Source organism: Hyperolius riggenbachi, chromosome 9 (genome assembly GCF_040937935.1).
Source record: "Hyperolius riggenbachi isolate aHypRig1 chromosome 9, aHypRig1.pri, whole genome shotgun sequence".
Classification (NCBI taxonomy): Eukaryota; Metazoa; Chordata; class Amphibia; order Anura; family Hyperoliidae; genus Hyperolius; species Hyperolius riggenbachi.
In genome coordinates this window covers 83,619,394-83,647,243 of record NC_090654.1, presented here as the reverse complement: position 1 = coordinate 83,647,243, position 27,850 = coordinate 83,619,394, and the positions used below count along the sequence as shown (strand labels likewise).

Below are 27,850 nucleotides of genomic sequence, written 5' to 3'. Positions count from 1 at the left end.
AGATAGGGTTAAAAACAAATGAGGGGCCTGATGTAATTCTGCATGTGAGTCTCCTATCGAGCCCGACACTGTGTACAAATTAACGGCTGGTTTAAAAAATGTTTTAATGCTACTGATGCCAAGTGTGATTTGCCATTGAGTGAGATAGCCAAATGGTGGTATCCTCTTGTCTGTTGCTTACCTTCCAAGTGAGTATTTTAACTCAAGAGAGTACAGATCAACTCGTGCTTAAAAAGAGACAAACAAGAACAAAAAAAAGAAGAATGAGGAATTTTGCTTTGTATGCATAACATCAATATCAAATTAAACCTTAAAGGTGACTTAAAGGAGTTTTGCGGGGGAAGGGGGGGGGTTGAAAATAAAAACGGACACTTACCTGGGGCTTCTATTGGCCCCCTGCAGCTGTAATGTCCCACGCCGTCCTCCAACGATGCTGTGTTCCCCGCCACCGGTCCCGATCTAATCCGCCGTTTAATTAGACTGTGGATGCACGACGCAGGGAGCTTACTGCGCAGGCGCAGTACAAGGAGACTTTGTACTGCGCCTGCGCAGTAAGCTCCCGATGACGCACACGGGAGCGAGCACTATTCGTCTTCTTAGACGAATATCAGAATGGGACCGGCGGCGGGGAAAGGAGCATTGTTGGAGGACAGCGTGGGACATTACAGGTGCAGGGGGGCGATAGAAGCCCCAGGTAAGTGTCCGTTTTTATTTTCAAACCCCCCACAGAACCCCTTTAAAGTGAACCTCCAGACTAAAAATCTACTCAGCCGCACTGAAAAGGCTTGGTGTTTCTTTAACAGTTTCACAACATCAGAACTTTGTTTTTCTTACCTAAGCCTCATTTTTAGCTGCACAGAAGAAAACTGCCCGGGCATTTTTCCCCTGATGCTGTGCAAAGCATGATGGGATTTCTGATGTTGTTGTTCTCGTTCTGCTGTTTTGGTGCACATTTTTTAATTTGAGATTTGAAGCCTAGCGTACACAGCTGGGAGGGGTGATCAGGACACAGGACAGATGGAACTGTGTCTCATGCTCCCTGTCATCTTCTATTAACCAAAAAGATGGCTGCCCCATGAAAAAGATGGCTGCCCCCATGAAATCACAAACATTTACCTGTTCTTTTAAAACAGGGTGGGTAAGAGATGATATTACCTATCTATTTTAATTAGCATAACTAATGTAACTTAATGACAGTATGTTTGTTTAGGCTGACGTTCCCCTTTAAAGAGGAACTCTAGTGAAAATAATGTAATGAAAAAAGTGATTCATTTTTACAATAATTATGTATAAATAATTTAGTCAGTGTTTTCCCATTGTAAAATCTTTCCTCTACCTGATTTACATTCTGACATCTATCATATGGTGACATTTTTACTGCTGGAAGGTGATGTCAGTGGAAGGAGATGTTGCTTGCATTTTTTGGCAGTTGGAAACAGTAGTAAACAGCTGTTATTTCCCACAATGCAATGAGGTTCACAGACAGGACATCCCATTGTGGGAGATGTTTCACCACAATATCAGCCATTTAGAGCCCCCTGATGATCCATTTGTGAAAAAGAAAAGCTTTCTCATGGGAAAGGGGGTGTCAGCTACTGAATGGGATGAAATTCAATTCTTGGTCATGGTTTCTCTTTAAAGTGGACCTGAACTCTTGCACAAGACAGAAGGAAAACATAAGAGAAATGCATCCTATATGTATTTAGAGAGTTTAGCCTGTTTAGGTCCCCCTCATCTGTGTCTAATCACAAGTTGTAATCTAATCTCTTCTTTGTGCCTATGGCAGATAAGCTCATTTGAAAGGACTGGATGTCAACAATATGTCTGCTCCCATGAATCAGGAAGTAAAAATAGTGCAGATTTACTTTAAGATTTGTATCAGCTGTAACAAAGACATGTTTTTTGTTTAAAGGTTATTATGCTGTTGCATATCTTTTAGAGCAAAGAGGACGTTCTGAGTTCAGGTCTACTTTAAAGCAAATTTGGGGTGATACCTAAGGCCAAGAGCCATGTTCACCTGTCAGCGCTCCTTTCATTCATTTGACCATACATGTATCACTGCTTCTCTTGTCTGAGTGATCTAGAATGATCTTGCTTTTTTTTTTGCCACAACTTAGGTTTTTTATGGGCAATATTTGTTTTCAGTAATTACTTATTTTTTTATGCATTTTATAGGGAAAAACAAGAAAAAAAAAATACACCATTTTTCAGATGCCATCCCCTATGGTTTTATTGTTTTCAAAACATTTTATTGTGTTATAAACACATGAATGTGAAGTTAATCACCCTTGACATTACATATTGGCACATCTCTTAAAGCGGTAACGTCACCATAAAAATCAAATTTCAACAACAACTGGTCTGAGTGTATTAAAGTGATAAAGATGCTAATCCTGCATTCAAAACTTTCAAACCTTTTTCTGCTGTTATGATTTGGAGTTATCACATACTGTACTTAAGGAGCACTGGCCCTTTAGTAGTCGGTGCCAAAGAATTGCATGCTGGGGGTTCTTTTTATCTATAATGTATTCCCCCTCTTTCTTTTATTTCCCTGCCAGCTGCTTATCTAAAAACCTAATCCCCTACTCACTTGTGTTTACAAGCAAGGCTGAGCTTTTGGAGGAGACAAGAAAAAAAGTAAAGGGCAGAAATGACATCACGAGTTAACCTTAACTGTGGGCAAAAGACATGGCCCCCACCAGGAACAGAATTCTTGTCATTTACTATATTACATTCACTGAAATCAAAACGTGGACAGTATAATACATGTGTTATGTAAGTAGATCAAGTATTTATCTACTTATATATGTGTTTTTTTTTTCCCCTGGCATAGTATGGCTGATCCTACCGCTTTAAGGCTACTTACACACTAAGACGTTGCGTTTTAGGGGACGTTATGGTCGCATAACGTGCACCTAACGCAACGTATGGTGGTGCGGGAGAGGACGGTAGAGTGAGCCCCGTTAGGCGGCTCTATCCGCATAAGGTCTCCCAGAGTGGCGCTGATTGGCCGGCGGAACCACGTGATGCGGAGCGAGACACTCCGCATCACGTGGTCCCGCCGGCCAATCAGCGGCCGCCAGTGCAGTGCATATTAAGTTGCCATGTGCGCGGCTACTGTAGCGGCATCTCCCCGCCTCCTCTCCGCCCCCCACTGAGCATGTGCAAACAGTCTCTGCACTTTCACTACAACCTGCAGCGTTACATGTAACGCAACGTGGGCACTGTGAACAGCCCACTTGTGTTGCATTGCTGTGCGTTGGGGGAGCGTTACAGGTGCACTAACGTGCGCCTGTAACATCCCACTGTGAAAGCAGCCTAAGACCACATTTTTCAAACAATAACTCTTAGCACTATGTTTGGACATACAGTAAGGTATCCATATAGATTCTTGTATACTATAGATAATGAAACGTGTTTTAGATATTGTGTATTATAGGTCAAGAATAAACAAAACAAAATCAAAATTGAAAATAAAAATGTAAGATTAACAGAATAACTGATACACCCGTTTGATTTAGTTATAAGAAAGTTAGGAATACCTGATAAGTATGATCAGGAGGTACCCTGAATGAGATTTAGTTATGTCTCCAATTCAGTCTTGTTTATTAATCCATAGATCCCTTCTCTCTTTAAACTTCTCAGTTGTACTGCTTACATTAGCATATATTCGCTCATATTGGCAGTTAGTATTAAGAATTTGTAGAACATCAGCCATATTGGGACTATTAAAGTCTCTCCAGTGTCTGGCTATTGCCACTTTTTGTGTCTGGCTATTGCCACTTTTTATGGCTAGCATAATGTTGGCCATTAGAACCCCATATGGTTTAAGAATCAGGATGATATCTATATTAGAAAGTGGGTTAGGTTTAATTCTTGAACCTGTTATATGGGAGATAAGTGAAAAGGTTTGGTGCCACAGTTTTTTTTTTTTATGTATTGACAGCTCCTCCATATGTGAATGATTGATCCCTTTTTCAAGCAGTTTGTCCAACACCTATCTGAGTAACTATTGGAAAATAAAGCCATTCTACTGGGAGTGTAATACCACCTTAACAGAAGCTTATAGTATAATTCTTTGTGGTTGACACATTGGGGGAGATTGATTGAGACTGCTATGGCTTTAGACCACTGGATTGTTGACTATGTGGAGGATATTTCATCTTCCCATGATCTAATAGCAGCAGGCGGTGTTATCAAACAATTTGAAGAAATAGTAAAACAATTCCCTCTCCCAAACACTGAGTATTTTAACTACCCGAGAATCTATCAAACCTACAGTTTTAAAATAAGCAATGTACAATGTACAAATAAGTGCAATGCATGGCGACTATATATTATTTGGAAATAAAGGTGCATTTTTTTTCTGTTTGGGTTTTTTTTGTGTGTCTGGTCAATAATTACAAGCTCTTATGTACTAAAAAACAGTAATATACCCTCAGTAATATACCCTCATGACCCACATATTAGAAAAAGTTGAGTCACTAAGGCAATTATTTATGTATATTTTAAAACGGTTATTTATTCATTTATTTTTACAAGTGTTTTTTTTTTAACTGAGCAAGTGGGGAGGGCTTTGGAATCGATTCATTGTATTCTATTCTATAAAAAATGTACAGTGATTGTAATTTTACATTTTTGCCAGTTACCTGGAAGTGTTAATTTTTTTTTTTTTACACTTAACTTCACTTTCATTATTATAAACGGACATGGGAGTGTGACTGGCTCGGGAAATGCTTGTTCCCCTTCACCTATCACAGCACGTAAATACCGCTGTGAACAACTGGCAGGCGCGCATGCATGCACACGCACCCGCCGCAGTAACACTGGACGCATATAGACTTAAGTGGTGTCTATCTGGACGACTATAGTCGTCTAGATAGACTTAAATAAATGATGATGTCTTTCAGTGTTCTAGAGATAAAATCTATGAACTATTGACTTTTTTATGTATTCCCTGCAATTCAAAAGTTGTCCTCTTCCAATCAAGAGTTTTATGGCTTCAAATAAGTTATCAGTAAGAGTTGTTCTATACCTAGAAATAAACCATTATTAGCATAACAGAATTCTTAACCCTTACAGTCAGAAAAAGTAACAGCCTAGTTCTATGCAGGCTTGGTACCGTGTACATCATGGGTATTAAACTCAATCACGTAAGGGGCCAAAATCTAAAACAAAAGTCTAAGTCATGGGTCAAATTGTTTATTAAGACTTAACATTTATTGAACAGTTTCAAACTAAGTGGCGTAACTATAGTGGCCTTGGGGGGCCTGCTCCTCCCCATTCTAGAGAATAGCTCAGTGGAACAGTTTAATATTTACCTGCTCCAGTGCAGCTTTGGTTCTCCACTAATCTGCCTGACAGCCACAGGAATACACCGTTTTCCTGCCATCGGGAGAGGAGAGTGAAGGGCAAGCAGGCATCTGTGGTGGTGGTGTATAACAGCAAGGGGGTGTGGTTTTTTTCAGCAAGTTCGATCACTCAAGTTGTTAGCAGGCATTAGGGGACATCTGTGCTCAGCTGGAAAAAAGAGGCTCACATGATTTTGAATGCTAAAGTTGCAAGTGTGTATCGGCTTTTAATTGGCTGTTGGATGATTTTCTTCCTTGACCCCGGATACGTATGCAAATCAGGTTTTCTGACTCCATAGCTACACATTTGTTTCAGTTATATCAGTGGGACAGCCAGATAACTGCCTTTTTATCAAATAATAAAGTTGACAATCCCCATATTCCTATCACTACAGGCTTCCAACCTTAGGTTGCTGAAGGGGTTTAGTTAAAAGCAGTCTAAACTGCAAATCAAAAGCAGGCACTAGGCAGCTGTTGTCAAAATATCTTAGGATAAAAAGCTCTAGTATAGTTCCACCCCAAAACTTATGCACTTAGAGTATACAACACAGTCCCAAGACAATAGTGTTTTTTTTTTTTTTTTGGAACAGCAAAAAGTCCTTTATTCTTCAATAATACAAAATTCTTCTTGATTGCAGTCGTGAAATGACAAAAGTTCATGCAAAGATCCATTATACCGAACAAAGGCTGCCTGACACGTGTTTCACGGCCAAAGGCCGCTTCCTCAGAGGCACACACTTGTGTAGATATCAGGAAGTCAGAAGATATCAGGAAGTCAGAAGAGATGCTTTCCTTGCAAGATGCTTTCCTTGCGTTGAAAGACATCCATGGCTACAATTACTAGGTAATGCCTAATGATGTTGATCCAGGGATTTTATCTGATTGCCATCTGCAGTCGGGAAGGATTTTTTTTCCCTTTTGGGGCTAATTGGACCATGCCTTGTAAGGGTTTTTCGCCTTCCTCTGGATCAACAGGGATATGTGAGGGAGCAGGCTGGTGTTGTACTTTGTTCTCTGGTTGAACTCGATGGACGTATGACTTTTTTCAACCCAAATAACTATGTAACTATATTAAAAGGCCGCAATCTGAGCTGTAAAGTGTCTAAAATCTGCTGTCCACCATCACCATTCAGAACGTACAAGTTTAGCCCCACAGTGTGTGTTTAAAAGATGGAAAAATCCAATAAGCGCTTATCTTTCCATCTTTTAAGCACACACTGCGGGGCTAAACTTTCAGTACGATCCTGTACGTTCTGAATGGTGATGGTGGACAGCAGATTTTAGACACTTTACAGCTCAGATTCTGACTTCCTGATATCTACACAAGTGTGTGCCTCTGAGGAAGCGTCCTTTGGCCGTGAAACACGTGTCAGGCAGCCTTTGTTCTGTATAATGGATCTTTGCATGAACTTTTGTCATTTCACGACCGCAATCGAGAAGAATTTTGTTTTATTGAAGTATAAAGGACTTTTTGCTGTTCCAAAAAAAAAACCTTTGTCTTGGGACTGTGTTGTATACACTAGGCAGCTGTTTTTAAGAACTTCCTCACTTTTAGATACTTTTAGAAAATTTGACACACTTTCATTAGACCAAAGCACTGCTTAATATGTGGTACCCATCAAATCATGCTGTGAAGTTGCTGTTTTTCTTCAACGGATTACATTAGGTTTCTGAATCCCAGGAGGGGGTGGATAATGCGGTCTTATTCCACCGTCTTCAAAGGAAGCCACGTTTGAATAGTTTTGCTTTCATAGAGGTGTGTAGTTGGGAATAGCAGCCCCCCTGCTGTACAGGACAAGGAGACTGGAGGTCACTCTAATATCTCAGGCCCAAATAAAAGCACCATGCCAGCCGCCTCCCTTTCAGGTCATGAAGGTAGAAAGAGACCAGCCATCAGGTCAGTTGTGGTCAGTGGAGGTTTTTTTTCCTTCTTATTACTTGTCAAAGAGTATTTCATCACCACATTTTCTGTCATTGATATATGACTGCACAGATTTGTTCTGGCACTTGACTTTTTCTTTCCGAGCAAAAGCAATATTGCACCAAAATTGCAGCTACTGGGGGGATTTTTAGGTCCGAGCTGAGTTTTAAAACTGCGGTGGGGCTATAGAAACAGATTGTGGGGCATATGCAATTCCCTTTTTCACATGAGTTTTCTCCTAGGTGATATTTTTAAACTTGTTAATAAAATGCTTTTTAAGCCACCAGAAAGCAAGTAAATACTCAAAATAATTTTGATATCAATTTGTCACCTACTTTTTAGTACTTTTTTGGTTGAAAAGTGCTGGAAAGTTATTTTAAATCATTGATGAAAAATTGTCTCCTAGGAGAAAACTCAAGTGAAAAGTGAATTGCATATGGCACTAGGAGTTAAAGGTTTAGTGGTTAGGTTGAAGGAAAGGGACAGAGATTAGGTTAAGGGACGTGTTTAAGTGTTATTTTGAAGGAAAGGGTTAAAATTGAGGCTGAGGTAAAGGTTTAGGTGTTAGACTGAGGGAAATGGTTAGTGGTACAATGGATTGCAACGGTTAGAGGTTTTGCTGAGGGAAAGGTTAAGGTAAGGTTGCAGGGAAATCATTAGATGTTAGGCTGCACTTAAGGTTTAGCTTTTAGGTTGTGAAAGAAGCATTGGTGGGGGGGGTTTACGATTAGGGAAAAATGTAGGGATAATCTTGCAGGGAAAGCATTAGAGGTTAGGATGAGGAAAATAGAAGTTATGTTAAGGGAAAGTTTTATGTGTTACGTTGCAGGGAAAGCATTCGAGGTTTGCTGAGGTGTTAGGTTGAAGAACAGGGTTGGAGGTTGGGTTGAACTAAAAATTTAGATCCATGAAACCTTTGTTAAACTCAATGTGGGTGCAGGGCTGGTGTTACCATTATAAAAAAGGGGGTAATTGCCCCAGGGCCCCTGAATGTGCTGCTGCCCCCCCCCCCCACGCCATGGTCCCCCCAGATCCACAGCATAGGGGGCCCAGCAGCTCCCCAGGGCCCCTACAGGATTTGACACAGCATTGCAACTCACCTGTCTTGGTGCTCTGCTCTATCCGTGCTCCCCATCTTCATACCCGCTGGTTGCCTCTTTTCCACCATCCGTCGCATGTCCATAATAGGCAATAACACGTGCGTGGGCCACTGAGAAGAGACAGGTGAGTTGCAGTCCTAACACAATTTGTGACACAATTATTGCAAGATGCAAAATTGTAATGTAAATATCATAAACATTTGTAATTAATTTCACAAGTAAACGTAATTCATACGTAATTACATGAAATTTCATGTAATTCTGTGCTGTTTTTAACAGCCAGTAGCAAAGCCCCCATACATGTTTACATCACCAAAATTGCTACGTATATTAACCATTTATCCCGCGCGGACGTGAGCTTCACGTCCGCAGTGGCAGTTACTAGAGCCGCAGGGACACCCTGCAGTTTGGGTGTGTTTGCACGTGATCATGCAGGCAAATGCCCGCTCGCCATGTTGCTAGTAGCAGAGGGAATTGGTTGCAGGTGCCAATCCGAACATGTTCGCCGAAAATAAACACTGTTTTTGTTCAAAAAAGTTTTTATTCTTAAATAGAGCCACCGCGCTTCCTCCCGCTGACGATTTCCGCAGCCCGATCGTTAGATTTATTAATGGGAACTTTGTTCCCATTTATTAATCTTCCCAAAGCCCACCTGCGTCACTTCCCTAGTAACAATGTAGCAATACATTTTTTCCTATGTAGCTTACTTGTACGCTACATAGTATTTTGCTCAGCGGGGACATCTTGTGGCCAAGTAGTAAAATTACATCTACAGACTTTAGGGAATAAAAAAAATAATATGTATGTCAAGAGGGCAATATTATTATACATTTATGGGCTAAAAATTAGCAATGGATGTAAAACTGAACAAAATTCACCTTTATTTTGAAATAAAATATTGTCACCATACATTATACTAGGGATATAATTTTAACGTTGCAATAACCTGGACAAATGGGCAAATCAAATCTGTGGGTTTCATTAAGGTAGCATGTGGTATTTTAAAACTATAATGGTCGAAAACTGAGAAATAATGATTTTTTCAATTTTTTTTCTTCATTATTCCCGTTAAAATGCATTTAGAATAAAATAATTCTTAACATAATGTACCACCCAAAGAAACCCTAATTGGTGGTGGAAAAAACAAGGCAAAGATTATTTATTTGTGATAAGTAGTGATAACGTTATTGGGAATGAAAGAGAGGAGCGCTGAAAGGGGAAAATTCCTCTCGTCCATAAGGTGAAAAATACCCGCGGGCTGAAATGGTTAAGAGGAATACTGGAAACAATAAAAAAATGTATCAAAAAGACCTTGTAGATTTTGAGAAAATCAATTTTAAGGATGCAAAGAAAAATGTGTTAACTTATTTTATAAACCATTTTTCTTTGCATTTTTAAAATTGATTTTTTTTTTCAAAAACTACAGTCTTTTAAAAAATTATATTTTTCTGACTTGTACCCACTATTCCCCTTAACATATGTTGTAATTTTAGCATCAGTAGCATGTATGGGAGCTTGGCTATTCACTGCTAAATTTGGCACAAGATTATGTGAAAACTACGTGCAAATTTACGCAAAATTACAGATCGTAATTACAAAGACGCGTAATTGCAAAAATGTACGTGAAATTTTGCATAGTCATAATTAGCTGATTACTATCATCTCTATTCCTCTATGGTCTCTATTCCTATCCCCTTGTTGGGCGACAAGGGGATGATTTAACAAGCAGGAGGGAACCTACATGCTCTCCTGGTCTCTCCCTGCACATTGCCAGACGCACAGCTGGAGGAGCCTGGGATAGGGACCACATGCCTTTTTTTTTTAAATAGTATTGCAGTAAAAAAAAAAGCCTTCCTCAATGCCTAACATGACTTGACAGCTGCACAGCATGTTCAGCACCTTGGAGAGTGACTGTTCTGCGGTAACTGAGCCGAGATGCTCAGACGTGTGATATTGCACCCACTCGCACGTAACATAAAACTCGCATTCATTTAATGAATCAAGCATCCAGTGAGATGCAGGGATCTTCAGTAATTAAATCACAGCTCAAGAAAAAAAATCAATACATGATAACTTCTTGTAGTGCGCCTTTTCCTCTCAGTCAGTCGTGTCGCTTTAAGAAGCAGGACCGTTGCTGACACTCAAGCAGCGCGCTCTGAAAGCGGGGATCATTAACAGCCGCAATTTACAGGGAAACGGTGGAGTGGAAAATAATTTTTGTCAGTTTAAAACATTTTAATTGTAGTAACATAAAAAATTGATTACCCCGGGGTGCAGCCCCTGAGTGGGAACCGTCATCTGTACCATCACTCCGGTACGCGACACTGTGTGGCGCTTTTAATATTTTGCTGTTTTCTAATTAACTGTAAGCTAATTGCAGCACTTTAATGATGTCAGTGACGCGGGGGAGCGGCCGACTGTCACATCGCGGGAGGAGGATTCCACCGGTTACAGCGCCAAACCTGCAGAGACAATGCCGTTGCTGCATATGGCAGATGAAAGGCACACGGGGGTAGGGAAACTTTTTTAATCAACCGAAATTTGTTGTATACGTTCTGTTGTTGAATAACATTCCAATGTTATAAACACACATTCAGCTATTCAAAAAAGATTTGCCTAGATAACCAGTGTCCTTGTTTTCATGTGAAAACAAACTTTAAGGGCCCATTCAAACACTGTAATAAAACCCTATGGGCCCTTTCTTACTTGGACGATTTGCGGTAATCGCCGCAAATTGCCCAAAAACGCGAAAGGCAAACGCGTAGCCTGCACCATTTTCAGGCGATTTCCCGGCGATCGCGTTCCAGTGCTATAGAAGCACTAAACGCGATAGTGGAGAAGTCGCTGCACTGTCCAGTGATTTTTCCGCATGAAATTGCGGGTAAAATCACTCCCGCAAAAATTGCCGGTATTTTGCGCTTCTAAGTGTGAATGGGCCCTTTCAGAGAGAAATGTAAGGAGCCATACCAGACTTCCCTTAAAGGGCAACTGAAGCAAGAGGGATATGGAGGCTGCCATATTTATTTCCTTTTAAGCAATACCACAGTTGCCTGGCTGTCCTGCTGATCCTCTACCTCTAATACTTTCAGCCATAGACCCTGAACAAGCATAAAGCAGATCAAGTCTTTCTGACAATTATTGTCAGATCTGACAAGATTAGCTGCATGCTTGTTTCTGGCATTAATCAGACAGTACTGTATCCTAATAGACCAGAAGGACTGCCAGGTAACTGGTAGTGTATAAAAATAAATAAATATGGCAGCCTCCATATATTTCTCACTTCACTTGTCCTTTAAAGTAAACATGAACTCTTGCATAGGACAGAAGACATGCACCCTGTATGCATTTATACATACATTATAAACCTGTCTAATTCTCTATCAGCTGTGTCAGCTGGCAGCCTCGGCAGAGCAGCTAATCTGTAAACAGGATGTTAACCGTATGTCTGCTTCCATGAAAGCAGGAAGTAGATGCACTGCAGATTTATTGCAGGATTTGTATCAGCTGAACCAAAAAAAGTTTATCTTTAAAGGTTATTATGCTGCTGCTTATCTTTTAGAGCAGAGAAAAAGATCTGAGCTCAGGTCCGCTGTAACAGATGACCCTTGCCTGGCTGTTGTGCTGATCATCTGCCATTGATATTTTCAAATTCATGGTAATTACTGACCCAGAACAAATATGTCAATCAAGTGACTCTGCCTTCACTAGCTCCCTCCAGGCTTATGACTCAGGCAGTTCTGAAGGGAAGGCTGAACTGAAAAGCTGCCATCTTAATTTACACTTCAAGGAGTACCTTACCATCATGAAATATTGTAAAATGTAATATACATACACATCAAATTTACATTTCTATCAGGGTAAGATGCACTTTAAAAGACAACTGTAGGGATAAGAATATGTAGGCTGCCATATTTATTTTCTTTTAAACAATACCAGTTGCCTGTCAGTTCTGCTGATCTATTTGGCTACAGTAGTGTCTAAATAACACCAGGAACAAGCATGCAGCTAATCTTCTCAGATCTGACAAGAATGTCAAAAATACCTCATGTGCTGCATGCTTGTTCAGGGTCTATGGCTAAAAGTATTAGGGCCCGTTTCCACTAGGGCGGTTTCGCGGCGATTCTGCAGAGTTTCCCCGCACATCATTCGCACGGGGAAACTCTGCCATAGGGGATGACGGCGCCGCGGCAGAATCGCTTGCGGGAGCGATTCGCCCGGAACCCCCCGCAGATTTCGCCACGGAGGCTGCGAATCCCATAGCCGTGCATGGCACGGCTCATGGGATTCGCCTGCGATCCCGCCCACCGGCTCAGTGCGGTGTGCGTCTGCGAGACGCATGCCGCACTAGTGGAAACGGGCCCTTAGAGGCAGAGGATCGGCAGGACAGCCAGGCAATTAGTATTTCTTAAAAGGAAATAAATATGGCATATCCCACTCGTTACAGTTATCCTTTAACCTCTTGAGGACCACAGTGCTAAACCCCCCTAAAGACCAGGCCATATTTAGTAAAATTTAATAGTAAAGCTATAAGGCCAAGCTGCAGAACACAGCACACAACTGATCTCCCCCCCCCCCCCCCCCTTTTCTCCCCATCAACTAAGCTCTCTGTTGGTGGGGTCTGATCGCCACCCAGTTTTTTTTGTTTTTTTTTACAAATACTTATTTATTTTTATTAAATAAAGGGTTTTTCCCCCCTCTGCCTCCCGCCCACCCCCTGCCAGCCAATCATGGCGATCGGCTGTCTTAGGCTTCAGCCTATAATAATCGACCGCTCTCTGGTGCCCCAGGGGGACAGCCGTGTCACACGGCTGTCCCCAGTACAGCGCTGCCATGGATCACATCGCTGTACTTAGTAGAAAAACGGCGGTTTCGCCGTCTAACAGTCTCCCGAGCGGCGATCGCCGCTCGGAGACTAAAGGTGGGGTGGAGCTCCGCCCCCCAAGTAGGAGGTGCGCATGCATTCTGCGCGCGATCTCCTGCAGTAGCCAGCTCCAGTAGCAGTAGCCACGCCCATTGGCGTGACGCGATTGTTAGGTAGTTACATTTATTTTATCCTGTGTTGCTATCCCTTAGGCCTCGTTCACATCTTAAATCGAAATCGCTGACGCCAACGATTTTTGATTTTGTGACTGATTTTATTTTCTCCTCCCGAAACTCGGGTGGGTGCTGAGTTTTATTTAAAGCGTTTTCTAAGCACTTTCGCAGAGCGATTGTGTTTTTTTCACTCCCTGACGCAAGTCAGGAAGTGAACTCTTTGATCTGGAAAAGAATAAATGCCATTTATTTATTCTTTAAAACGCAAATGCAATCGCTGCACAAAGCGATTTTGTGAGTGTGAGCGTTTTGCGTTTTTCCTATACCTTCCATTGAGTGATAACAGAGCAACTGAAAAAGTGTAAATGGGGCCTTACACACACCCAGGCCTGGATTTACATCACAGGAGCCTGTAGGCAGAGATGTCTTGGCACCCTAGACTTCACCCTCCATGAAACTACAAACCCTCGTCAAACCGCACCACAATGTACTGGCTGGCCCAGATGTCACTTTTCCCTTACTTCCCTTGCCCATCATAGGTAGCTACAGGTGCTTTTTAGTATTAGATAGCCAGAGAAACCTCAATCAGGACTCTGAATAGGGAAAGAGGGGAGGAGCAGTCTCTCCAACATCAGGTGCCTGTAGGCATGTGCCTACAGTAGCCTATGGTAAATCCGGCCCTGCACACACCAACGCTTACCAGCTGATTAAGTGTAAAAGGGCCCTTAGGATCCTACTGAGACTTCCCTCGGTGCTCTAATGTCCCCCGTCGCTGAGCGCAGCTCCTCTCCAGATTGGGGCTACGCTCCTCCTCTGTGATGAACACAGCTGTTCAGTAGCTGTGCAAGCATGGTGGTGCATGCGCAGTAGCAGGCAGCTGCTCTTACACAGCTTACTGCGCATGTGTGGGCGGGCTTGACCAGCTACTGCACGTCCATGCTACAAGAAGAAAAGCTGCGCAGCCCTTACATGATTAGCAACAATACCTTGTCACTAGTCTTCCGGGGGGCTGCCCTCAGTGACCGAGGACATCAGAGCACCGAGGGAAGCCTCAGTAACATCCTGAGGCTTCCCTCTTTTTAGGTAAGTATCTCATTTTGTACCTGAGCTTCAGCTCGGGTACACTTTAAAGGACATGCTCTGCAGACTCTAAGTAAATGGGCCTGATTCACTATAGAGTGATAACTGCGATCACAGCAGTTATCATGTGAGCTGCCGCGCACAAAGGTTTGCGTGCGAACAGTGTTACTTTGCGTGATAAGCGAAGGTTTGCGCGTGATCATGTCCGCCTTTCACGTAAAAAGTGCACGTGATACCGCGCAAACCTTCGTTTATCACACGAAGTAATGCTGTTTGTGCGCAAACCTTTGTGCGCGGCAGCTCACATGATAACTGCTGGGATATCAGTTATCACGCTATAGTGAATCAAGTCCAGTGTGTGAGCCAGTGATATGCCTCATGCTTCAGACATAGATGCCTGTGTGTTTGTGGGATGAGCAGCATATGGCTGCAGCCGTGATACATCCCGATGAGCATTGAATGTGAAGGTTAGTGAATCCCATTCGGCAGACCTGCTTCCCGCATGAGCCAGACCCCCCCCCCCCCCCCCCCCCCCCTTTCCCGGCTCTGAATGATTTTATACTGCTGGCTTTGACTATTTGCTTCAGATTTCTAGTAAATCTCCGCATTTCATGTTTGCTTTATCCATACTGGTGTGTTAATTTGGCTCCTTCCGTACGAGCGCTGCCTTCCCTGCGCGGTTTCCTGGCCCGCTCTGAATCGTGTTTAATTAACCTATTTCCGTGTGATTGTGTGCAGCGTTTTCTACCGACCTGTTGAGATGTCTCCGCGCAGTGGATATAAATAGCGAAGACATTCTGCGCACAATTAATCAGCTCTGCCTTCCGCTGGCGCTGATTGGCTGAGCCGCTTCTTATTGGAGGAGGTAGAGTGGGAGTCAGTGACTCCCCAATTAGAGCCTTTATCACGTTTGTGGATCTCAGGGTGCCATCCTGCGCTCTCCCCGAGATTTCACATCTCTTCAATCATCAGAAATCAGCATTGCTCCGTGAGACAGAAATCAGCGTCCTCACACAGCAACTCAGGAAGTGGCACATCGGGGGCTGTTTGGAGTGTGATGGATTCAGCATTGCAAAGTTTCATTATTTACAAAGCGCTTTGCGGATTATCAGATCAACACCGTATGGAGGAATCTGCCAGTATCTGTATTTAGAGCCATGTCACTTGGAGCGATCTACTGCTGCAACACGTTACTACAGGCTTAGAGTCTGAGACATACAATGTTCCAGAGTTTTCAAATAAAACAGCACACTGAATACACACAAGTCCAGATTTACAATAGTTCAGATTTAGGTCTGTTTTTGTACAGATAATTTTACTAGAAACCTATTATTTCTGGTGTTTGACTGAGGGGAATGCAGAACAGTCTGAGAATGCTGTGAAGTGGCCCTCTGTGCATAGTGCACACACGATACAATAAAGCATCCAATTTTCTAATTTTATTTTTTCAATAGACACTATAGAAAATCTTAATGGTCTATTTTTTTCCATGGAGAAATGTGATCAAATCTCCAGTTTTTTTTTCAAAATGTTTTGATTGGCCCCTGCCGCATACCACCACAATGCACAAAATGACAAATATATGACCCTGTGGCAGATGGGCCGATGAGACATATGCATTGCTCAGCCCCTGGACAGTGACATACTCCCTGCTGGGCAGGAAGTACATCAATGGAACTCCCGTCAGTCGGCGCATGTCTGCTGCAATGCGCCGCGCTCTGTCAATTTACACTATGCGCATCGCCCATAGACTACCATTACCCCAAGCACCATACGGTAAGCACAGTGCTTGTAGTAACACACTGTTGCCCTTGCTTTAGATCAGACACTTACGGAGCACTACAAGGGAGGGATTGCAGTAAGTGTGAATGTCTCCATAGTCTTTCATTGCTTTTACGGCCCGTTGCCGCAAAATAGGGTAATGCAACTCAGGTTTAGCCTGCATCTGTAAAAGGGGCCTCATAGATCCAAGCAATGTTTTCACTCATTCAATTCGATAATTTCTATTAGAGAAAAGTTAAACTTGTGTGATACATTTGTCAGATGTTTTCAAATTGGTTGTAAACAAATCTCCATTGGTAGACACAATCGATTATGAATAGAGATGTAGCGAACGGTTCCCGAACCGTTCGCCGGCGAACATCTCTGAATACATTGGGCATTTACAACTTCCGGGTCGCTCTGACCCGGAGTAGTACACCTGCGCTGCCCGGCGAAGCGCGTCCTAGATCGCGCTCCTGTTGCCGGCCACTCTCTGCGCATGTGCGTGACGTCATGAACAACGTCACGGCAGAGAGTGCCCGGCAACAGGAGCGCGATCTAGGACGCGCTTCGCCGGGCAGCGCAGGCATACTACTCCGGGTCAGAGCGACCCGGAAGTAGTAAAAGCCCCAGAGATGTTCGCCGAGCGAACAGTTCGCAACATCTCTAATTATGAACGAGTGAAAAAAAATGTCGCCTGAATAAATTTTCATCGAAAGAAAATTTGGATTTTCTTGGTGATCATGATAGATAGGAAGCAAAGATTGGTTAGTTGATGGTGTAGTGAACGATTTTTCGTCCGATCAGAATTTCTGATCGATCAAACGATTTTTCGCTAGAAATTGGACAGTTAGTGGCCACCTTTAGGCTTCTTGTAGTCCTTTATTGACATTATGTGCTAAGCAGCAGATGTTCCCTCCAAAAGCTGCATGTGTGGCCAGGGCCATGTTCCTCCATCTGTGGCCGGGAGAAATCTGTGCTTGCGCAGTTCGTAAAAAATGCTGCTGTGCATCCACTGAACGCTCCCAGTTTCAGAATCGCAATCGAGGAGGCACACAGCTGTGGCAGACAGTGCAGGAGCAGTAGCCACCAACTGGCCCAGTTGGCTAGCTTTCAGAGGGGCACAGAGGCGGAGTGGACAGGAAGGACAGATAGGGACTTGAAAGACTATAGGGGGCTAAAAGAAACCCTAGGTTAGTTACACTGGGTACCTCCCATTGTACCTCACCGCACCTTCCACCACACCCCTCCACATCACTGGTCATGCCTCCATACCACCTCCATTCAGCCACATCATTTAGAATGAATGCGCAACAGAGGGATACTCAATACGATTTTGAACGCTTTTTTGGGGGTAGGTAGATAAATGCATTTCCTTGCACAGATCTGTATAATAGTGTAAAAAGATGAACTTTATAACATAAGAGGGACAGGGTATTGCATTCCAAAAGTGAGAAGAGCATTAGGAGTTTATTATTTTAATCTCTGCTCTTCCTGTTCTGTAAGCCAGCACCCATTCAGTAAGGAGACCTTGAGCAAGACTCCCTAACACTGCTACTGCACACTGAGTGCACCCTAGAGACTGCAGCTCTGGCGCTTTGAGTCCGCCAGGAAAAAAGCGCAATATAAATATTATTTATCTAGTCTATAGTCAAAGCCAAAGATGGCTACTTTTACTTGGGAGAAACATCTGTGATATAAGGTAAGTCTGGGCATTAATACACATGGAAAAAAAAATCTCCCTCTTGTTGCTGCAGTGACTTTTTACATTATAGAAAGCCAGAACCAACTGGGTGTTTTTTGTGCAGTGAGCTGCAATAAGCGTAGAAACCAGCTAATGGACTTTGCTGTAACTTCTGTAGAGTTTCTGTCCAGTTGTAATTGCCTGAAGGTTGTGAGTACTTTGGAGGATTGATGCTGTCACTGACAAAAGCTGCTTCTGATGCAAGTCTATTTTTGGTTGAAAACTGCAGCAGCACAGGACAGCAGGCCAGCCTTTATTCTTCATCTTACTCTCACCAAGCTCTTGAGGTTTTAGGTTTCCTTTTGGAGCCTCAACTACTAACCTTCCCTTCCTCTGATATAGGGGTCTATACTTCAGATCAGGTGGTTTTGTGGCTACAAGTGTTATGGGTGTGAAGATCTTGATGGACACACTTGTTTGATGACCCTTGTGAGATGGGCCGTCAGGCCATAAAGGGCACCAAGGGGAGGCAAGGGAAGGTGTGTGAACAATGGGGGGCCCATCAAGTTTTGCTGTCAGGACCTATTAATTGTAATTACGTCATTAGAAGCTAGCTTTACCCAGAACCTAATGTGTAGATTACAGATAGTAGATATGCATGTCTGGTCACAGATACAGTATAGTGCTTTGTGGTGGTCTTTATCCAACCCTTCACCTCTAGATCCTCATTAATGACACCCTGAAAGTGGGAGAGTCAGGAAACTTGGGGGCCCCTATACGCTCTGGCACCCTGAACAATTGCTCTCTCTGCTTCTATGGAAGCACTGGGTGTGCATGTGGGGACAGGGCAGCGCCACAGCAATTTTTAGAACTTTTTCATCAATTTGGATAGTACCACTAATTTATTAGGCCAGGAAAGCCAACAGTGGTGTGATCGGGAAGAGAATGGGGCTGGAGGGGGGGTGAGTCTAGGTACACACTATAGAGCAGGAGTGTCAAGCTCAAATACAAAGTGGCCCATAATTGTACTCCGGTGACCTAGTCGCAGGCCAATCTTGATGTCTATTGGGCACCATTCTCCCTTATAAAAGTTCCCAGGTGCCCCCCCTCCCTCCCCTATACAGTTCCCTGGTGTTTAGTGCTACACCCCCCCCCCCCCCCTCCCCTATATGGCTTCACTGGTGATCTAGGGCTTTACCTCCAATATAACTTCCCTGGTGGTCTATAGTGGGCCAAACATAATGCAAAGTGGGGAAACCACTTGAGGGCCAAATTTAATGGTTCTGAGGGAAAGAATTGGCCTGTGGGCTGGAGTTTGACATGAATGCTTTAGAGAGAAAAAATGATAAAGACAATCATTATGTGAGGTATTGACGATGCCGTTTGTCGATCCCATGTTCTTCTGAATAGCTAAATGACATGCAACAAACAAAATGCATTGACATGGCTGGCAGACCACAGGGTGCAGTCACAATATGCATTTCTGTACACATATTAACAACAGGCAGCTATAGGTTTCTTAATTCTCTTTGGGGGGAAAAATTGATAATGTATTGTAATTACATTATTGATCGTGTGTGTTTACCATATTTATATTTCTACTTCTTGAATATTCCCTGCCACTATCAGAATGATATTCACTGAGACTAGGCATTTAAAGTGTAAAATTATTTATAGTTGGATCAATAAATATGGTGTAACTAAGCATATCGTTCTCCGAGTCCGTATAGAAGGTATCAACCTTTGATATATTGATATAGCGTCAAAGTGGAAGTAGCAGTAGAATACAAATGTGAATACAGTCTGATTGCTCTCTAGTCTGAGGAACTACAAGTCCAGGCCTGACCTCTGTTCAGACCTAGAAGTCCCAGAATGCTTAGCTGCAACAACATTTTGAATGATGCATTTAGATCTAATTTTCCAGCTTTCTCATTCAATAAAATGATCACATTTTTCCAAACAATCACAATTAAGGGTGCATTCTTAAAGGAAACCTGAGCTGTAAGGATATAAAAGTTTTATACATACCCAGGGCTTCCTCCAACCCCCGCCAGACCGATCGCTCCCATGCCATCCTCCTCCGCCTCCTCGTTTTCCTGGTAAAAGCCCCGTTAGCTGTTTAAAACTTTTATATCCTTACATCTCAGGTACACTTTAAAGGAAAACTCTTAAAGGGAAACTGAAGTGAGAAGATACATCCCTAAGTAGAGGAAAGGCTTTGAATACCATAGAGCCTTCCCGGCATTCAGTAAGTTCCGTTGTTCCAATGCCATTTCCTGGTTGACGGTATTGGTCCTGCTAGGTCAAATAGCTCTTTAGATCTCCTAGGGCAGCCTTCAGAACTACTTATGTCCCTGAGTAGTTCCAAAGACAAGCATGTCAATACTGGGCATGCCCAAGTCCAGGCTTGCACATGCACAATAGTTGTGAAGGCTGCCCCAGGAATGCCAATGATCTAGCAGGACGGACCTCCACTGAGAACAATGCAGGAACAGTGGGAGGAGCCAAAGACAGAGGGCTGATGAAGCAGGGCAGGAGTGACATCATGTCAGGGGTGAGTGGGGAGAACTATGCTCTCAGCTGAATGGAATCAACAGGCTGAGCTGTACACACAAGATTACTAAAAAAAAAGGCGTTCATTATTGGCCACCTTGGCCAAGTTTCCTCTAGTGTGTGTACAAGGCTTTATTATATGGAAAGATAATTCATGAGATAAACAGATAAGGAGAGATAATTAATTGGTTAAAACAGATAAGGAGAGATAGATCATGAGTAAAGACAGATAAGTAGAGATAATTTATAATGCATATGCATGTTATGTTGCTTGCGTAAACAGCAGTAAAATTGATGTTCCATGTGTGTATATATCACTTTTACCGTTGTTATATGAATCAGGACCATTACGCCTGACATACAAAAGGCTGGTAAATTTGCATTTCCAGGGTAGAGGGCGTGACAACCCCAATCGGGGTGTAACGGGCGCTGCTCCCCTGCCATTTGTATATCATGCGCCTTGTGAGTTAAAAAGTAACTGTTGGGCATAAAATCAATTCTTTATTTTTATCTGGTAAACATGTAATAAGGATACTAACCAGGCAATCCAAAAGTTAAAAATCACTCTTATTTTTCTTTCCATAAAACCTCATTCCTCAGTTTCCCTCGCTCTTATTTGGTACATCTGTCGCACAAAGGAAGTTGCAGGGCATGATGGGTTTTCTTTTTTTCTTCTTTACTTTCCCCTCTGACAACGAATGCAGCCTGATTCGCTGAAGCCTCTTTCCCTCCAATTTTCCCCTCCCACACCTCTGTTCCTCTCTGATTGGCCAATATTTCTCAATGCACTATCTACTGCAGGCCTGGGTGGGAGTGTCTGAAGACTGAGAGGGGGGCAGGCAATAATACACAGACAGATTAAGGGAGGAAATGATGTCAGGATTGGCTTCAGGATAGACGCAAACAAAATAGAAAATCCTCTTTTTTTACTATAGAAAATTCACTAAAATCAAAACGTGGACAGTGCAATACATACATATATTATGTAAGTAGAGCAAGTATGTATCTAGTTATATATGTAGTTTTTTTGCTGAGATAGTATGGCTGACAGCTCCTCTTTAAAGCAAATACATAGAGATAATTTATGCTATAAAGAGTAGGGATGCTCATCCAAATTCTGCGAAGTTGAAATTTACGCATTTCTGAACGGAAATGGGCAGAACCGATCGGAAAACCGAACTCGGAAATTGGATTTCCACTCAGTAATTTTAGTCCAATCACAGAACTCAAAAGTATTGGACCAATCAAAGAATGCAGAATATTTCAGTGAAAGTCGGATTACTGCTGCCATTTTAGAGCAATCACAAGACTCGAAGTTTTGTGATTGGTCTAAAATTTACATGGTATTCTAATTACCGCTGTAAAATTCTGCCTTTTTTGATTGGTCCAATACTTCCGAGTCAACTCAGAAGTATTTAGCCAATCAGAGAATGCAAAAAACAACAAAAAAAGACTCCTCGGAAATTGAAAAAAATGGAAAATCGGAAATTGGCATTGGCAGAAAAAAGAAATGTCCGCAGAATTGGAAATCGGCCTTTCCGACCATCCCTGATAAAGTGATAAGGAGATACAAATCATAAGATAAGGTGATGAGGGTTCCCATAGCTTTGTGCTACGTCATACAACAGTGGCAGCGCAATCAATATTAGACAGGATCTCTGCTGATGCGAGGTGCTAGACCAGTTAAAGTGGAGCTGAACTCTTGCACAGGACAGAAGGAAAACAGAGAGAAATGCACCCCGTATGTATTTAGAGAGTTTAGCCTGTCTAATCCCCCTCATCTGTGACTAAACACAGCTGTAATTTGATCTCTCAGCTGTGTCTGCCTCAGCAGAGCATGATGTTAATCATTTGTCTGTTCCATGAAAGCAGGAAGTAGACACGCTGCAGATTTACTGCAGGATTTGTATCAGCTGTAACAAAGAAATGTTTTTCTTTAAATGTTATTATGCTGTTGCTTATCTTTTAGAGCAGAATGTATTAAATGAGTCCATTTTAAATGAGGTATCAATTGTGTGTCTGATCTAGGACTCGAATAGTGTATGGCCAGCATAACGCGCAAGCATTCTTCCCATGGCTCCTAACAGGGGGGGGGGGGGGGAAGCGGAGGCCGTGGATGCTACAAACAAGTACATCTTTCATTGGATTAGGTCCACTTTAAATGAAGTTACAGTAAATTGCCCATCCCGTCTGCCTCCCAGGCAGCAATCACAGAGAGTCTTGCAGTCCAGACAGCCTCAGTCAAATTGAAACTCCACTTTCACTGAAAATTGCTTCAAATGTTTGTCAGAGCTTCACTAGGCTTTCTGGAATATAACGTTATTAAAAGTTATCTTTCCATTTCAATTTGCAGCAAGCTATGTGTATACAAAACTGATGGAAGCTGAAATTGTGCCTCTTTACAAGCCTGGAATCTGCTCTATCTTTGTGAAGTACGGGCGGCCCTAATAACGCTGGTCGTCTTGCTGCCGGAGTAATTAGCTGCACAGAGCAGGAGACATTGTTACTCATTTTCCACAGCTGCATTAATCATCTGACTGTCTGAAGGGTTCCAGAATATATTTATTTTCATTATTAACTTACTTTGTTTCTTTGCTCGTAATGGGTTTTGGCGTTTTTTTTTTTTATTATTCTGGTAAGCAGGCACTAGGCCACAGAGGAGGTCTACACACTACTCTGTCCCTTCTGGTAAGCAGGCACTAGGCCACAGAGGAGGTCTACACACTACTCTGTCCCTTCTGGTAAGCAGGCACTAGGCCACAGAGGAAGTCTACACACTACTCTGTCCCTTCTGGTAAGCAGGCACTAGGCCACAGAGGAGGTCTACACACTACTCTGTCCCTTCTGGTAAGCAGGCACTAGGCCACAGAGGAGGTCTACACACTACTCTGTCCCTTCTGGTAAGCAGGCACTAGGCCACAGAGGAAGTCTACACACTACTCTGTCCCTTCTGGTAAGCAGGCACTAGGCCACAGAGGAGGTCTACACACTACTCTGTCCCTTCTGGTAAGCAGGCACTAGGCCACAGAGGAGGTCTACACACTACTCTGTCCCTCTAGAATTGGTTGTATTGATTCGAGCACCATAAAAATGCAATAAAACACACATATTTTGCACTATTGTATTCTCACTAAGCGGAATATTGTATTTTTGAAAAAACAAATCACATTTTACATACCGTATTCTTTTTCTTGTCAAAAGCAAGCTATTTTTTCATACTCTTCAAAGAAAGCTTTTTTTTTCATACTGTTGATTATTTTGTTCTTAAATATATGAATTAAAATGCATTAATACACGGCATCAAAATTAGTGAATAGTATGGGAAAACATGGAAAATTTTGCAGACATTCATTTATGTTGTTGCGGTTTTGTGTGTGCGTGTGTTTTTAGTGCATGGAAGATAGAGTACATGGGGCCATATCTATGCAAGTTCCTTTTTCTCTTAAAGGGAACCTGAGGTGAGATTGATATAGGGGATGCCATATTTATTTATTTGTAAACAATGCCAGTTGCCTGTCCAGGTGATCTTCAGGCATACGTACTGTCTGAGTCAAAACTCTGAAACAAGCATATGGCTAATCTAGTAAAACCTGAGTCAGAGTACCTGATTTGCATATGCTTGTTCCAGGTCGATGGCTTCAAAAGTATTAGAGGCACACGACCAGGAGGACTGCCAGGCAACTGGTATTGTTTAAAAGGAAATAAATATGGCAGCCTCCATATTCCTCTCACCTCCGGTTTCCTTTAAGTTTCCTCCTAGGTGATATTTTTACAGCTTGTCATAAAATGCCTTTTAAAGAGACTCTGAAGTGAGTGTAACAGCATTTGATTATTGTAAAGCACTATAGATAGTGCTAAACCGCCGCTATCCCGCGGCAAAACGAGGGGTTTATATCCCCCCTGCAAAATCCACGACTTTCTTGGTCGTGGATTTTACTGCTCATGGAAGAAGATGCTATGAGCTGCAGCTCTGCCTCCATGCACGTCAATCGCCACGTGGATCTCCGCCTTTCCCCCGCCCCTCTCTGGGAAGGAAGATTGAGAGGGGCGGGGAGAGGCGGCGATCAGCCGGGATTGACGTGCTAAGAGGCAGAGCTACAGCCATTAGCTCTGCCTCAAGCAGGAAGCGCTCCATGGACAAAGGAGAGGGGATTTGGGGGGTATAAACTCCTCGTTTTGCCGCGGGGATGCAGCGGTCTAGCACTATGTAAGGTGCTTTACAATAATCAAATGCTGTTTCACTCGCTTCAGTCTCTCTTTAAGCCACCAGCAAGCAAGAAAATACTCCATACCACATTCTGGTACTTTTTGGTACTTTTTCAATTGTAGTGCGCAGAAAAGTTATTTTGAAGGGACCCTGAGCAGAGCTTTAAAATGGAACTCTGCACTTACCTGGGGCTTCCTCAAGCCCCCTGTAGCCCACAAAGTCACTAAGCATCTTCCGGGTCCCCTACCGTGGTCCCGCTGACAGCTCTGTTAGACTTCGGCCGAAGTTGCCAGGCTAACGGGGCTCCCAGCCGGACCACCGAGCGGACCCAGATGATGCCAGAGAACCTTGTGGGCTGTGGGGGGCTGGAGGAAGCCCCAGGTAAACGCAGAATTTTATTTTAAAGCTCTGCTTAGGGTTACTTTAAACAGATGGTGAAAAATTATCACCTAGGAGAAAACTTAAGAGAAAAAGTGAATTGCATATGGGCCAATGTGTTTTATGTATCGGAAAACGCCCTTAAAGAGGAACTATAACCAAAGATTGACCTTCATCAGTAGCTGATACCCCCTTTTCCAAAAGAAAGCTTTAACTTTTCTCAAATAGATCATCAAGGCGGTCTTTATGGCTGATATTGTGGTGAACCCCCCCCCCACAGTGTGATGTCAGAACCATGGTCCTGACAGTTTGCTGTTTGTGAACCTCATTGCATTGTGGGAAATAACAGATTTTTCCAACAGCCAAGCAACTAGCATCTCCCTCTGTGCATAGAACGCTCAGTAACAAACATTCCGTACAGATCATCTGGCAGATCATCTGTCACCACCACCAGTGATACATTTCAGAGTGTAAATCAGGGAGAGGAAAGATTTTACAATGGGCAAACACTGACTAAATAATCTATAAATGAATATTATAAAAAATAAGCACTTTTTTACATTGTTATTTTTACTACCGTTCCTCTTTAAATGCCTCTTACTCTTCCAGAGGCAGGATAATTGTCTGGCACAGTATTTGCGCACTGCGTTTGTGGAATCACCCCTATTACTGTGTGAAACATCTAGAAGTGTGTGCTTTCGAGACATCCGCATTTATTCCCAATAGAACATAAATCATACGAACATTAATATGCAGCGTTCCTGCCATAATAGATGGACCTGTTTATCGAGCATAGGCACAGCATCTGTGACCGGATATAGGGACTCTACAACCCCCACCTGCCACCTCCCTGCATTGTAATATAAAATTAGTATGTCCTCCCCTATTGCCCTGAGACGCTCATCCTGGTTGTATAATGTGGAGATTTCATCTGAGAATTGTTCCAGGAATACAGTAATCTGACTTTCAATAGGTCACTTATTACCAGGAGTGTAGCTAGAAGGGAGCTGTTTTGGGACCCTAACTTCTAAAATTCCCTTCCTCTGATACAGGCGACTATACATCAGATGAGCTGGTTTTGTGGCTACACTTGTTATGAGTGCCAGCAGAGGCGTATCTAGGAGGGTGCAGGCATAGCTTGTACCATGGGTGCCACAGCACCATGGGGCGCCATGGCTCAGACCTCAGATCAGATTAATTGTTATCTGGGGAACATGGCTTCTTAATTTATGTATGGAGGGCTCACTTGGCTTAGTGTTAGAAAAGAGGACAGAGAGGGAAGTAAGGTAACTTCAGAAATATCCCGAGCTGAAAAACACAGGTAATCATAAACCATGTACATGGTGAAGGATGCTGTTTTTAGAGGGGTAGGGGGCTCGGGGGGGGGGGGCGCAAGTTCAGTGTTTGCTATAGGCTCTACATTACCCAGATACGCCCCTGAGTGCGAGGAACATGATGGCTACATTTGTTTTATGACCCTTGTGAGATGGACCCCAAGGTCTTGAAGAGCACCAAGGGGAGGCAAGGGAAGGGGTGTGAGCATTGGGGGGGGGGGGGCATTGAAGTTTCACTGGGGGGCCCTGTGAATTGTAGTTATGTCATTGTTGGTTACTAAATGCAATATGCGCAGTAAACAGCTGTGGTTTTATAAGCAAGCCATACACTGAGTGACATTACCCAATCAGGTGCGTGATCAATATTTTATTGATTGAAATCACTCTATGCAATACAAAGCTGCCCGACCATCAATCGTCCACACCAGTGACCCATGCACTGGCCAACATGCTCAGATGATCAAAGAACAGCCTGATCAATGATCAAATCAACAGACAAACAGCTTCATCAATGTTTCATCAATATTTTGGATTTTTCATTAGACATGTTTGATGTGATGTTACTGAATTGAGCATCTAGTCTCTTGAAAACATCTCACGACGTACTCATGCAAAACAGAAGTTTGCCTTCTGAAAACAGAAGGTATTTGGGATTATTCAGGTTGGAATGTGCATAGCAAGTGCCCCGCAATGATGTGTCAGCTTGTTAATATAATGCCTGATACACGCCATGCAATTTCCCATCAGATAGATGGGTCAATAGATAATTTCCGACAGATCCAATCTTTTTCTATCGATTTTCTAATCACTTCTATGCAAATTGATCAGAAAAACGATCGGAAATCAGACCGGACCTGGGGGAAATTACCTATTCGACCCATCTTTCTGACGGGAAATTACATGGTGTGCCCAGTGTGCCGAATTAAGTACAAACAGGAGATGTTGGCGCAGCCAGCGCTGCCACAAGCCGTAATGGGAATTATAGCTAAAGCAGTGATCAGACAGTAATTTGGGTGCTGTCAAAAGACGGAGCACAAATTACTACAAAAACAGCGTATTACGGCTGCAAGCAATAGCTGGCAGCTCAATTACATCTTTCCCCACTGTCCACAGTGACCTGGAGGGGGAATGATAATTAAAGTGACACTGAAGCGGAAAAAAACACGTCATGATATAATGAATTTGTTGTGTAGTACAGATAATTAATAGCAAAGACAAAAGTGTCATATTTCTATTTTCAGGTATATAGCTTTTAGCAGGCTAGTGACCTTTTGAACTTTTCTCTGCAGAAAAACTATAAACAAAGAAGAAACAATGAGAGACAGTTGAGATAAGTGCTTCAAAGACAGTGGTGTCCATGATGACGTTATAAAGTCGCAGAGCTCAAAGAAGCTCTATTGCATAAATAACAACTGAAGTTTCTTAACTCTTTCTGTGCTGGAAACAA

General features: G+C 42.8%; 1 protein-coding gene and 1 long non-coding RNA gene across 2 annotated transcripts in view; one reads left to right on the top strand and one right to left on the bottom strand.

Annotated features, from left to right (window-relative positions):
* LOC137532531 (contactin-4-like) overlaps positions 1-27,850 on the top strand; it is a 434,987-nt gene that overhangs the window by 140,507 nt on the left and 266,630 nt on the right. The gene's annotated exons all lie outside the window — the stretch shown is intronic.
* LOC137532533 (uncharacterized) lies at positions 115-8,495 on the bottom strand. Its single transcript, XR_011023949.1, has 3 exons — positions 8,373-8,495; positions 5,322-5,520; positions 115-227 (listed from the first exon to the last, which is right to left on the bottom strand). It is a non-coding gene; the product is annotated as an uncharacterized lncRNA (long non-coding RNA).